We start from the raw sequence: 11,152 nt of genomic DNA, 5'->3' as shown, positions 1-11,152 counted from the left end.
AAAAAAAAACAAGTTTTTTTAACGGAAAGTAAGGAGCGGCATTAAAACTTAAAACCAACAGAAATTACTTCGTATATGAAAGGGGCTGCTTCCTCATCAACGCCCCGCTCTTTACGCTAAAGTTTGACTCTTTCTCTTAACTCTACTCACTAAATCAGTAAAAAACTTTAGCGTAAAGAGCGGAGCGTTCATGAGGAAGCAGCCCCTTTCATATACGAAGTAATTTCTGTTCGTTTTAAGTTTTAATGACGCTCCTTAATTTCCGTTAAAAAAACTTGTTTTTTTTTTATTTAATTTCTGAACTTTTTTGAATCAATACTTGTTTTGATTTTGGCTCCCCGCAGATAAGTAATTAAAACGAAATTTGCGTATTAATTTTTTTGGCTAAATGGCTTTCTCATAGTTTTGATCGAACGATTTCGAGAAAAAAAGGAGCGGGAGAGAAGGCCTAGTTGCCCTCCGATTTTTTGGTTACTGGAAAAGGCAACTAGAACTTTCAATTTTTTACGAATATTTTTATTAGTAAAAGATATATGTAACTGTAACTTACAAATTACATTACGTAACGAACTTCTGTATTCTCATGTTTTTATTACTTATATGAGGGGGTTCACCCCCTCGTCAGTACCTCGCTCTTTACTCTAAAGCTTAAATTTTGTCCCAATTTCTTGAGAATGACCCCTGAATCACAAAAGCCGTAGAATAAATAGTTGAAATTACTAAAAATACCTTAGTGTGAAGAGTGGGGTATTAGAAGGAGGTAAGCCCATTATAAGCATAATAATTTATGTTCGTTTTAAGTTTTAATGCTTCTCCTTACTCTCAGTTGAAAAAAAAATTTCATGTTTATTTTTTCATTTTTTTTTAAATAATGCTAGAAAATACTGCGCTCCCTTCATGAAAATGTTCTTCCCCCATGACAAATTCCTCCAAGGAAAGTTTCTCCAACATATCCCTCTCTTCTCAACCCCCCCCCCAACTTAAAAATCCTCCTGAAAACGTCTGTACACTTCCAAATAACCATTACTACATGTAAGCTCTGGTCAATGTTTGTAACTTTTAGCCCCTCCCACGGGGACTGTGGGGGAGTAACTCGTCCCCAAAGACATAGTTATGAGGTTTTTTGACTACGCTGAATAAAATGGCTATCTCAGAATTTTGACCTGGTGTCTTTGGAAAATAATTAGCGCGGGAGGGGGCCTAGGTGCCCTCCAATTTTTTGGTCACTTAAAAAGGGTGCTAGAACTTTTCATCTCCGTTAGAATGTGCCGTCTTGCAATATTCTAGGACCACTGGGTCGATACGATCACCCCCGAGAAAAAAAAACAACAAACAAACAAACAAATAAACACGCATCCGTGATCTGCCTTCTGGCAAAATATCAAAATTCCACATTTTTGTAGATAGGAGCTTGACACGTTTACAATACGGTTCTCTGATACGCTGAATCTGATGGTGTGATTCTATGACTTTCAGGGGTTGTTTCCCCCTATTTTCTAAAATAACACAAATTTTTTCAGGCTTTAAACTTTTGATGGGTGAGACTAAACTTGATGAAACTTATATATTTAAAATCAACATTAAAATACAATTCTTTTGATGTAGCTATTAGTATAAAACTTCCATTTTTTTTAGTTTTGGTTACTATTGAGTCGAGTCGCTCCTTACTACAGTTCGTTACCACGAACTGTTTGAAACGTATCTTTGAAAATGTGAGTTTGTATATTTTAGAGCTCTTGCCGCTTAGATTCTGTGGGTCTTCTCATTGCTGGAGGTGCATTTTTTATATTTGTACTATTTTGAGCAAAATGGTTATATAGGAATATTCTTCAGATTTTAAGTGGGATGTATGGGTATTTTAGGTCCAGTGGGCATTGGAGGATTGGGGGTTTCTAAAAACATCGGCCTACAATCATGCATATTCAAAGTCTTTGCATGATAGTGTTCAATATATCGACTTTTGTACAGAAAAATGTATGCAAAGAATGGCCCAATAGTACAAAATTAGACCATTGTCGTTGGTACTATATGGATCATGTCCACCCTGGAAGCATTATTTTGCACCTTTCAACTATTCTGAGTGAAATAGCAATCTTAGAATTTCAATCCTATGCACTGGGAACCTACCAGAGCAATAAAGAAAGCCCGGGAGGGGTCTGATCGCCCTTAAATCAATTTTTGCACTTAGGAAGAAAACAAAACTTCCAGTTTTTGACCAAATAAGCTTCTTGTTAAGTTTTTGCGACCATCTTTTCTGCACGAAGTGACCGGGGAGACACATTAGTCTGACCATAGCGAACGGTAATCCCAACCCCACATTGACCTTCCTGGCTGAATGGCTATAAAGTGGAGATTAGCACCGCCGGTTAGACTGTAAAATCTAGTGCTGCGTCCTTTAATCAATGATTATACGCTGTCTTTAATAAGGGAACATGTTAGACTGCATTTAAGTGCTAATCTTGTTATTTGCACAATAAAATAACAAATTTGTTCGTAAGATGGTCAAATTTACATCATAAAAAAAAAAAATCTGAGATTCCCAATCTTCTCAGAAGTACAAAAAGAACATTAATTACATGCATCCCAGTTTCCGCTACATATTGCAAAAAGTGGATGCACAATGTCCCTGGTCATTTTTTTTATATCTAAATGAAGGTTCACCTATGATATCGTTTTACAGCTTTGATTTAGTCACTGGGGAGTGGAGCTAGGTACAATATAATTTTACTCGAGCACAGAATGAGAAAGGAAAGGATATTTTTCCTTCAAGAAAAGGGAACAGGAACTTGCCACAGAAATGGAACACACTTTATGTAATTACTTTTCATCATTTAATAAAACTTTGTCTGGGGGATTTATTAAATCTACACAAGCTTGAAAAGCATTAAAAGACTAACTTTCAGACTGTGGGGTTTTTATGTCCTACGGAATTATTCTTGTTTGTTTTTTAATATAGTATAAACCTGTTCAAAAAATGGCCTTTATGTTTTCACATCATGTAATCATAGATGAATTATTCCTTTATTTCAAATGTTCCGTTAAATGACACTTGAAGAGGGGTTTAAGCATTCTCCAAGCAAAACATACGGTATATATCTAAATGAAACATGCTTGATCCTTAGGTTAAAGTCAATAAATTACACTAAGTAATGCATAATACAGTCTAATCAGTTTCTATGCTTAATGTAAAGTGCTACAAGCACTATTTGCCTAAGGGCTCTTGAATACAGAGTTAAGCTAATTAGTGTCATTATTTAAACTAATAATCATTTACATAAATTGACCTTTCCTTTGAAAACTTTCCCACCACAAAGGACTAAGTAGTTTATTGCTCTTAGACTATCCAATAATGAAAGCTGTCGGTAGAATGTACAAAGTTGATAGGATTCAGAGAAATCTCTTAAGGCCAATCTCCTCTGGTAAATGTCACCACTAAATAGATTTGCGGGATTATCATGGAATCGCAAAATTACAATTTCAGGCCTACAAGATGCCGCATTTTATGATTGGTCTTCCAGTTAATAATGGACTGATGATGAATTTGTTTAATGCCTTAGGGTTATTGCCCCAGCTCAAATGGGCCTTTGTCAGTAATTATTGATATGTTGATGAAGGTTTTACTGCCGGCGGAGTCTTTTTAGTACGAGGGAATATGTCGTACAGTACTAGTGAAGAGTAATTATGATAGTCTAATGGTTAAATTTGTCTGGGATTGTAAATGTCTTTGGGGAAACTTCAAACTTGGGTCTCTCTTTTTGAATTGACAATCAAAACATTTTGCATAAATTGATCTTTCAATATTAAAACTCGTTTCATGCTTATATTACTTTGTCATGGGTACCCGTAGGGTACAAAAATATTTAAGAATGGCCAAATCTGAAATATTAGGAAAAAACAAGATACTTTTTGACGAATAAACTTTGCTTCAAGGCTTTACTGCTCATATTTTTTCATTTTGGAGAGGGGAAATTTAAGATAAGAAAAGAAGCCGTTTATTTGATTGAAACTAGGATTGAATAAAAAATTATAAACAAAAAAATAATTTATATCGTATGAAAAATAGTGGCAACGAAATATAGCGGCATTAAAACTTATAACTAACGTACTAACAAATATTATCCAAACTACGAGGGAGCTGCCGGCCAGGTCCACTTTGCGCTTTTTGAGCTAAATTTTGAAGAAAAATTGGCTGAATACATGTTGAACATGTCTTGAAAAGACTGTGTCCACGTTTTTAAATAAGTTATAATTTCAATAATGTGCTATAATAATATTATATCTATGTCCACGTAATGAAATAAGTGTTAATTTCAATAATGTGCTATCATATCTAAGATCAAATGTGGGGTGGAGGGGTATAGTGGTATAAAAAGGGGAGGCAGAACAGGAATGCTATTTTAATGCAGAAAATATTTTAATTTTTAGCTTGATACCCCAAAAAGAAAAATCCATAGAAACAAACAGTTGCAACTGTCTATCCTAATGAAAATTTAGTATCTATAATTGTAAATAGTGACGAAAAACGACTCTGAACGAGTCATCAGGGATTGCTGAGCTTCTCAGCAAAATTTCTAATAAGATTGCTTAAGCTCAAAACACTACGAGAGAAGAGGAGGTCCCTCCTGTTTCCTCTGATTCATCAACGGGTATACATACAAATGTTTCTCAACCCGTGAATTAAGGATACTCAAGGACCCTAAACTTCTCCCTCAAGCTTTGATACCAGATAAGCGAAAATATTACTCTTAAGGTCTTTTTAAATCCTTTAGAAGTTGATGCGTATGTGAGATTATTGTACGTAAGAATTAATAATTCTTGTATACAAGTAGTACATTGTTCACATCTTAAAAATAAACTATACCACGACGGGGGCGTGTGTACTTTGAACAGTGGTGGTTTTATATATGCCTCTTGTATGTTTTGAAAGTTACGAGTAACTGCATAATTTTTGACACTTACTATTATATCTGTATTCATACTAGAATCGGCGTTTGTGGCACACACTGACAAAAGCAGTTGTTTTTTTTTTCTGACATAGTCTTTTTTTCACATCAGTGGAGAGCTTGAAATCGACGTTTTCAGTGAAATGATCAACTCCCATTTTACTCGGCAACTTGTTCGATACAACAGCCTGTGGGAGAGAAATTGGAAGAAAGAAAATGAAACATAAATGAATTATAGCCTTTTAAAATCACTTGAGATTTTTCTTCATGTAAAACTGAAGACTAAAGGCCTAGTATATGTTTTCATTTATTTACTAGTATAATTGGTAGGGCTATTAGGAATCAATTTAAGATCATTTAGAATTACAAATAATTAACCATAGTATAGAAAATATATTTTGTTCCAGCGTCTTAATGTTTCTAATAGGAAAGGGTTGGTGAAATAAAATCCTCTAAGACATCTATAGATGTCCTATTCGCCACAAATGGGCCTGAAGGAAATATTTATTTGTCATTTAGCATTACTATCTCAACATTTAAAAGCACTAAAATTCAAAAAATTATTATTAAGAAGCTAAAAAAACGGTGTATTTTTAGTTCTGACAAAGTTGAAATTCAGTAATGTGCTTCGATACGATTTAGAGTGCGTTAGGATAGATACCCAACATAACTGTCTGCCCAAATCCACAAGTTGGGGAGCAAAATCCGCTACAACTTTTTCAGTTTATTCGAAAATGTTTATTCAAGAAGAATTTCTTATTAACATTTTCCACACATAATTAACTGAAAAACTCGCCCCGCAAAAAAATCAAAGAAAACTACATGGTAGCCTGATGGTGAACTCTAAAATGAGAAGAAGTAAAATCATACTTATAAAATCAAACTTATTTGAATTATTTAAATATTTTTTAACCTATAATTTTTATTTAAATTAAACTTATAACGAATAAAAAACATCACTTATGTGGCAGTAAAACCCAAAACGAAAAGACATGATGTCAAGCTGAAACGACTTTTTTTTTTTTTTTTTTTTTTTTTTTTTACTACGATTGAGCAAAGGAAACCAAAAACGAACAATGCAAATTTACCACAAGTAAATGCTGGGTACTTACCTTCTGATTCCCTGAAGGCTAGACTTTGTCTGTAGAAATGACACTCAACCCTCTATAGAATGTAATTTTTCTATTACTGAAAACAAACATATTTTAATAATTATTCCTTTGCCATTCAAGGAAGACTAATCTATTTCGAAGGGAAGAAACAAAAAAAAAATGTTAGAATCAATACATTGTGATTTTCAATATAATTTATCATGTTAAAACGATACCCTTTTCGTTTTTATTCTACTTCCTCAAAAAGTATAGAAAATGACCTCTAAATATAGCCCTCAAACCATCAATTGGAGGCTATTGGAATAATCTGTTTATTTGGCTAAAGGAATTTTTTGAATTAACAAATCAATAAACCATTCGCCAATTGATTCTTTAGACATTTGAACGGAAGTAAATATTGTTAGTAGTGTAGTATATATTAAATAAATTGATAGTTTCAACTGAACTGATATATAAAATTAAAGCTCCTGGAATCATGAGCAGTATTTAGTCGCTGGTATTTTACTGAAAAAAGAACAACTATTAAAAATGAATTTTGTTTACAGTAAAGGGCTATAGATATTTTCACCTTTGGGGGCTTAGGTGCCCCCAAAGGGCAGCATTTTATTCCAGTTTTTTTTTCATTTTAAGGTTTTATTTGTTCGTTCATACTAAGTTTCTTCCCATTTTGAATTTCGCCTGAACGTTCATATAGAAGTTAATGATTGGTTATTGTTTCAGTTCTATTCACAGTGATTTGAGTTCAGTCTAAGCTTGAATTACTGGTCGACTTTATTGCTGATCTTTTTAGGTTTTAGAATCACTATTTACTTTTCTTAGAGACATTTGTTATTGGAAATCTATTCAAAATTGGAAAATACTAAAATTATTGAAGAAATTGTGCTATTGAATTAAAAAAATTCAGATTTTTAGAAAAATCTAAGAACAAAATTGGTATTTGTGGTATATTGTATTTCAAGAATGTATTTTATTTTGTCATGATTTTTTCAGTCACTTCCAAAAATACTCTTCAGTAAGAAGAATTTATTCAATTTTAGAATGATTATTCCATCTTTAAGCAATTCTGCCGGTTTTAGAGCAACTTTCAGCATACATGGTTTAGAAGGTAACCGTGATCCGTCGGCTTTTGATACACTGCTAGTAAAATGGATTACAGAACATAGACACCTGAGGCAGATATAGCTGTGTCTACTCCTCCTCCATCCTAATTCGCTCATAATTTCCATCTTTACTCACTTCTAAGAAGTAAAAATTCCGAAAATACTAGTTGTGTGATTGAATAATAAATTGGGAATTTGTGGCGTTCCATATAAAAATTAAGCGTGCTGAAATCTTATAAGATTGATTTTGCGAAGCATAATGTAGCCTAATCTCTGTGCAGCTCTTTGTGAGATATTAAATTTGAATAGGTTACAAAAGAATAAGAAGGAAACGCAAATGAAAAACAGAAAACAAAACGGAGTATTGAATAAAGCATAGATTTTAGAACGATGCTTATTTTCGTTTTTCGCAAATATTATTTCAGTTTAACAAATTCTTTGAGCTGCGAAGGATTTTTAAATTTGTTGTTATCAATTGCTTGTTTCATCAAAGACCTTGGGGATAAAAGTGTGGTCGGAAGTATATATATGCGCAGGAATACAGTTCTATTTGTGTTTTTTGGGGGGAGGAGTGAATAGGTAGGTGACTTATGTGAAAGGTATAGTATACGTTGGGTAAAGCCACAAATTGTTGAGACTTATGGATAAAAAGGAAAAGTTATCCTACACGTTCATTCTATGTAGGCTTCTTAGCAAATAAAAAAAAAAAAAAAAAAAAAAAAAAAAAAAATCCACTATACCATAAAGAAGAATTTCTGATACACTTTACAGTAAATACGAATCTTCAGTAAACTAACACGGCATGAAATTCAAAAGAAAAACAAATTGAGCTCTTCATTAATTCATATATAGCTTCAAATCTTTCTTTATGATCATTCTCTTATATTCCCACAAAAAGATGAATAACAAAAAAAAGTATAAAACCTAGCAAATACAGAACTATGAAAAAAATGTTATCGATATCCGAGAAAGTCACTAATTTAGAAAGCAGTGCGAAATTGCCTCAATAGATTAGCTTTATGTAGTAGTCATACACAAAAGCATTGGCCCCCTCTCCCAAACCAAAGTTTTAATATCTTTCATATAATTTCTTTATTTTTTCCGAAAGAATTGCCCATTGTGTACATTTCTTTAAAAGATTTGCCCTCCCTACGATACTTACATGGGATTGTGTCTATGTTTTCACGTTCACAGTTAAATCATAATTTTGTTTTAAAATTAACAACATTTTAAAGAAAGGCATGGCTTTGGAGAGAGACTTTTCTTCCAATATCGTTGTTCTGGGTCTTAACTGAAATTTGCCTGTAGTCATAACGTAAAAGTCATAGAAATAAAATTTATGAAATTTTGCACCATTCTTGATCTTTTTGTTTCGTGACTCCTAAGTACATTAAAAACCGTTTCTTTATATTAGTAATTTATCATGTTGCAAGGATGCTAAAACATTAGGTTAGGTGCCACAGTGAACCATTTACCAAATTTCTCCTCCTTGAACTGTATCTGTTGAATTTTATGAGCACTTTATTTCTAAGTGACTCAGTTAAGAAGATCTGATTTAGGTGGAATATATGCAATAAGTAATATGAACAAACGGAAATAAGTACACAAATTTAAATAGTTTACTCACATTAAAGATTAAAAAAAAACCTAAAGGACACGAAGAGTGATTTTGCTACTGTCTCGAATCTTATCTAGCGTGAAAGCTCTAAGAAGCCGACCTTTTTCGATATCTTCTCTATTTCTGATATTTGCAACATTTGTTAATCTTCCTGCATTTCTTAACTAAAGACTAATCTTTGTTCTAACTAAAATAAAGTAAGGATAGATATGCCACCTTAATTTATCTGATGTAACGTCAGTTAGACCCCTGTCAGATTATCCACTACAAAAGGCTTAATATTTCACCACGAAACAAAAATCCTGATACATCTGCAATGGTTGTTGCAAATGACTCGGTTGTCACTAAAAAGTCGTCATACCTAAAATTCGGCAGAGATTGTGCAACATTTTCTGAATGAATATCTGGTACTTGTGTATTATTCAGAAAATACTCAATAAGTGAAGTTTGGTTCTTTCGTGAAATTAAATAAAAAACAAGCTTTTTAACTGGAAGTAAGGAACGACATTAAAACTTAAAACGAACAGAAATTATTCCGTATATGAAAGGGGTTGTCCCCTCCTCAACGACTTGCTCTTTACGGTAAAGTTTGACTCTTTCTCACAACTCTACCTTTTAAAACAATAAAAACTTTAGCGTAAAGAGCAAGGCGCTGAGGAGGGGACAACCTCTTTCATATACGGAACAATTTCTGTTCGTTTTAAATTTTAATGTCGCTCCTTACTTTCAGTTAAAAAAACTTGTTTTTTATTTAATTTCTGAGCGTTTTTGAATTAATACATGTTTTTATTTTGACTCTCCGCACATGAATAATTGAAACAAACTTTACATATTTTTTTTGGCTAAATGGCTTTCTCATAGTTTTGACCGGACGATTTTGAGAAAAAGGGAGCGGGGGAGGAGGCCCAAATGGCCTCCAATTTTTTGGTTACTTAAAAAGGCAACTAGAACTTTTGTTTTTTTAAGAAAGTTCTTATTAGTAAAAAAATATACATAACTTACGAATTAACTTACTTAACGAACTTCTATATTCGTATGTTTTATTACGTGTATGATGGGGTTTGCCCCCTTGTCAATACATCGCTCTTTACACCAAAGCTTAAGTTTTGTCCCAATTCCTTAAGAATGATCCCTGAATCACAAAGGCCGTAGAATAAATAGTTGAAATTACTAAAAAAACTTTAGCATAAATGGCGAGGTATTATGAGGAGGTAAACCCAATATGCGTAACAATTTCTGTTCGTTTTAAGCTTTTATGCTGCTCCCTACTTTCGGTTGAAAAAACTTATTCATATTTATTTTTTCATTTTTTTTCAAATAATGTAAGTCGTCCCCAAAGACACAGTTATTAGGTTTTTCGATTATGCTGAATAAAATGGCTATCTCAGAATTCTGATCCGGCGACTTTGGGAAAAAATGAGCGTGTGAGGGGGCTTAGATGCCCTCTAATTTTTGGTCAGTTAAAAAGGGCACTATAACTTTTGATTTTGCTAGAATGAGCCCAGTCGCGACATGCTAGGACCACTAGGTCGATGTGATCACCCCCAGGGGAAAAAACAACAAATAAACACGCATCCGTGATCTGTCTTCTGACGAAATATACAAAATTCCACATTTTTGTAGATAGGAGCTTGAAAATTCTACAGTAAAATTGTATGATACGCTGAATCTGATGGTGTAACTTTCGTTAAGATTCCATGACTTTTAGGGGATGTTTCCCTTTTTTTTCTAAAATAAGGTAAATCTTCTCAGGCTCGTAGCTTTTGATGGATGAGACTAAGCTTTATGAACCTACATATTTAAAATCAGCATTAAAATGCGTCTTTTGATGTAACTATTGGTATCAAAATTCCATTTTTAGAGTTGCGGTTATTATTGAGGTGGTTCGCTCCTTATTACAGTTCGTTACCACGAACTGTTTGACAAACTACTATGCAGGTACATTTTATGAGAAAATCCGGTTTCATAGCCACAAAGACAAAACTCAATTTAGTTTACAACGCAGTGATAGAAGATAGTGTCTGAACATGGATTTTGAAATGAAGATTTGCGATTTGCCAAAGACTGCGAAGAGACAATTATATTTTTCCAGGATAAGAGGTTGTTGCCCACAACAAAACAGTGCCTCAATGGACACAACATGACTTTATACTCTTACGAGAAGGAACATTTTTGGAAGTGTAACAATAGGCCTTGTTTGAAAGGTTAGGTTATGTTACAATTCTCCTAATACAGTATTATATTTTCATCATATTTTGAGTTTGTTCTGAATAATACACAAGTACCGAATATTTATATCCTAACCCTTCTTAAAATAAATTAGTTGGATTGAGACATCCGATTCAGTTTCAGTATCTGGTCTGGTTCCAAAAACACTTC

The sequence above is a fragment of the Artemia franciscana genome, unplaced genomic scaffold, assembly GCF_032884065.1.
Source record: "Artemia franciscana unplaced genomic scaffold, ASM3288406v1 PGA_scaffold_38, whole genome shotgun sequence".
NCBI lineage: Eukaryota > Metazoa > Arthropoda > Branchiopoda > Anostraca > Artemiidae > Artemia > Artemia franciscana.
This window is presented reverse-complemented; position numbering follows the sequence as displayed.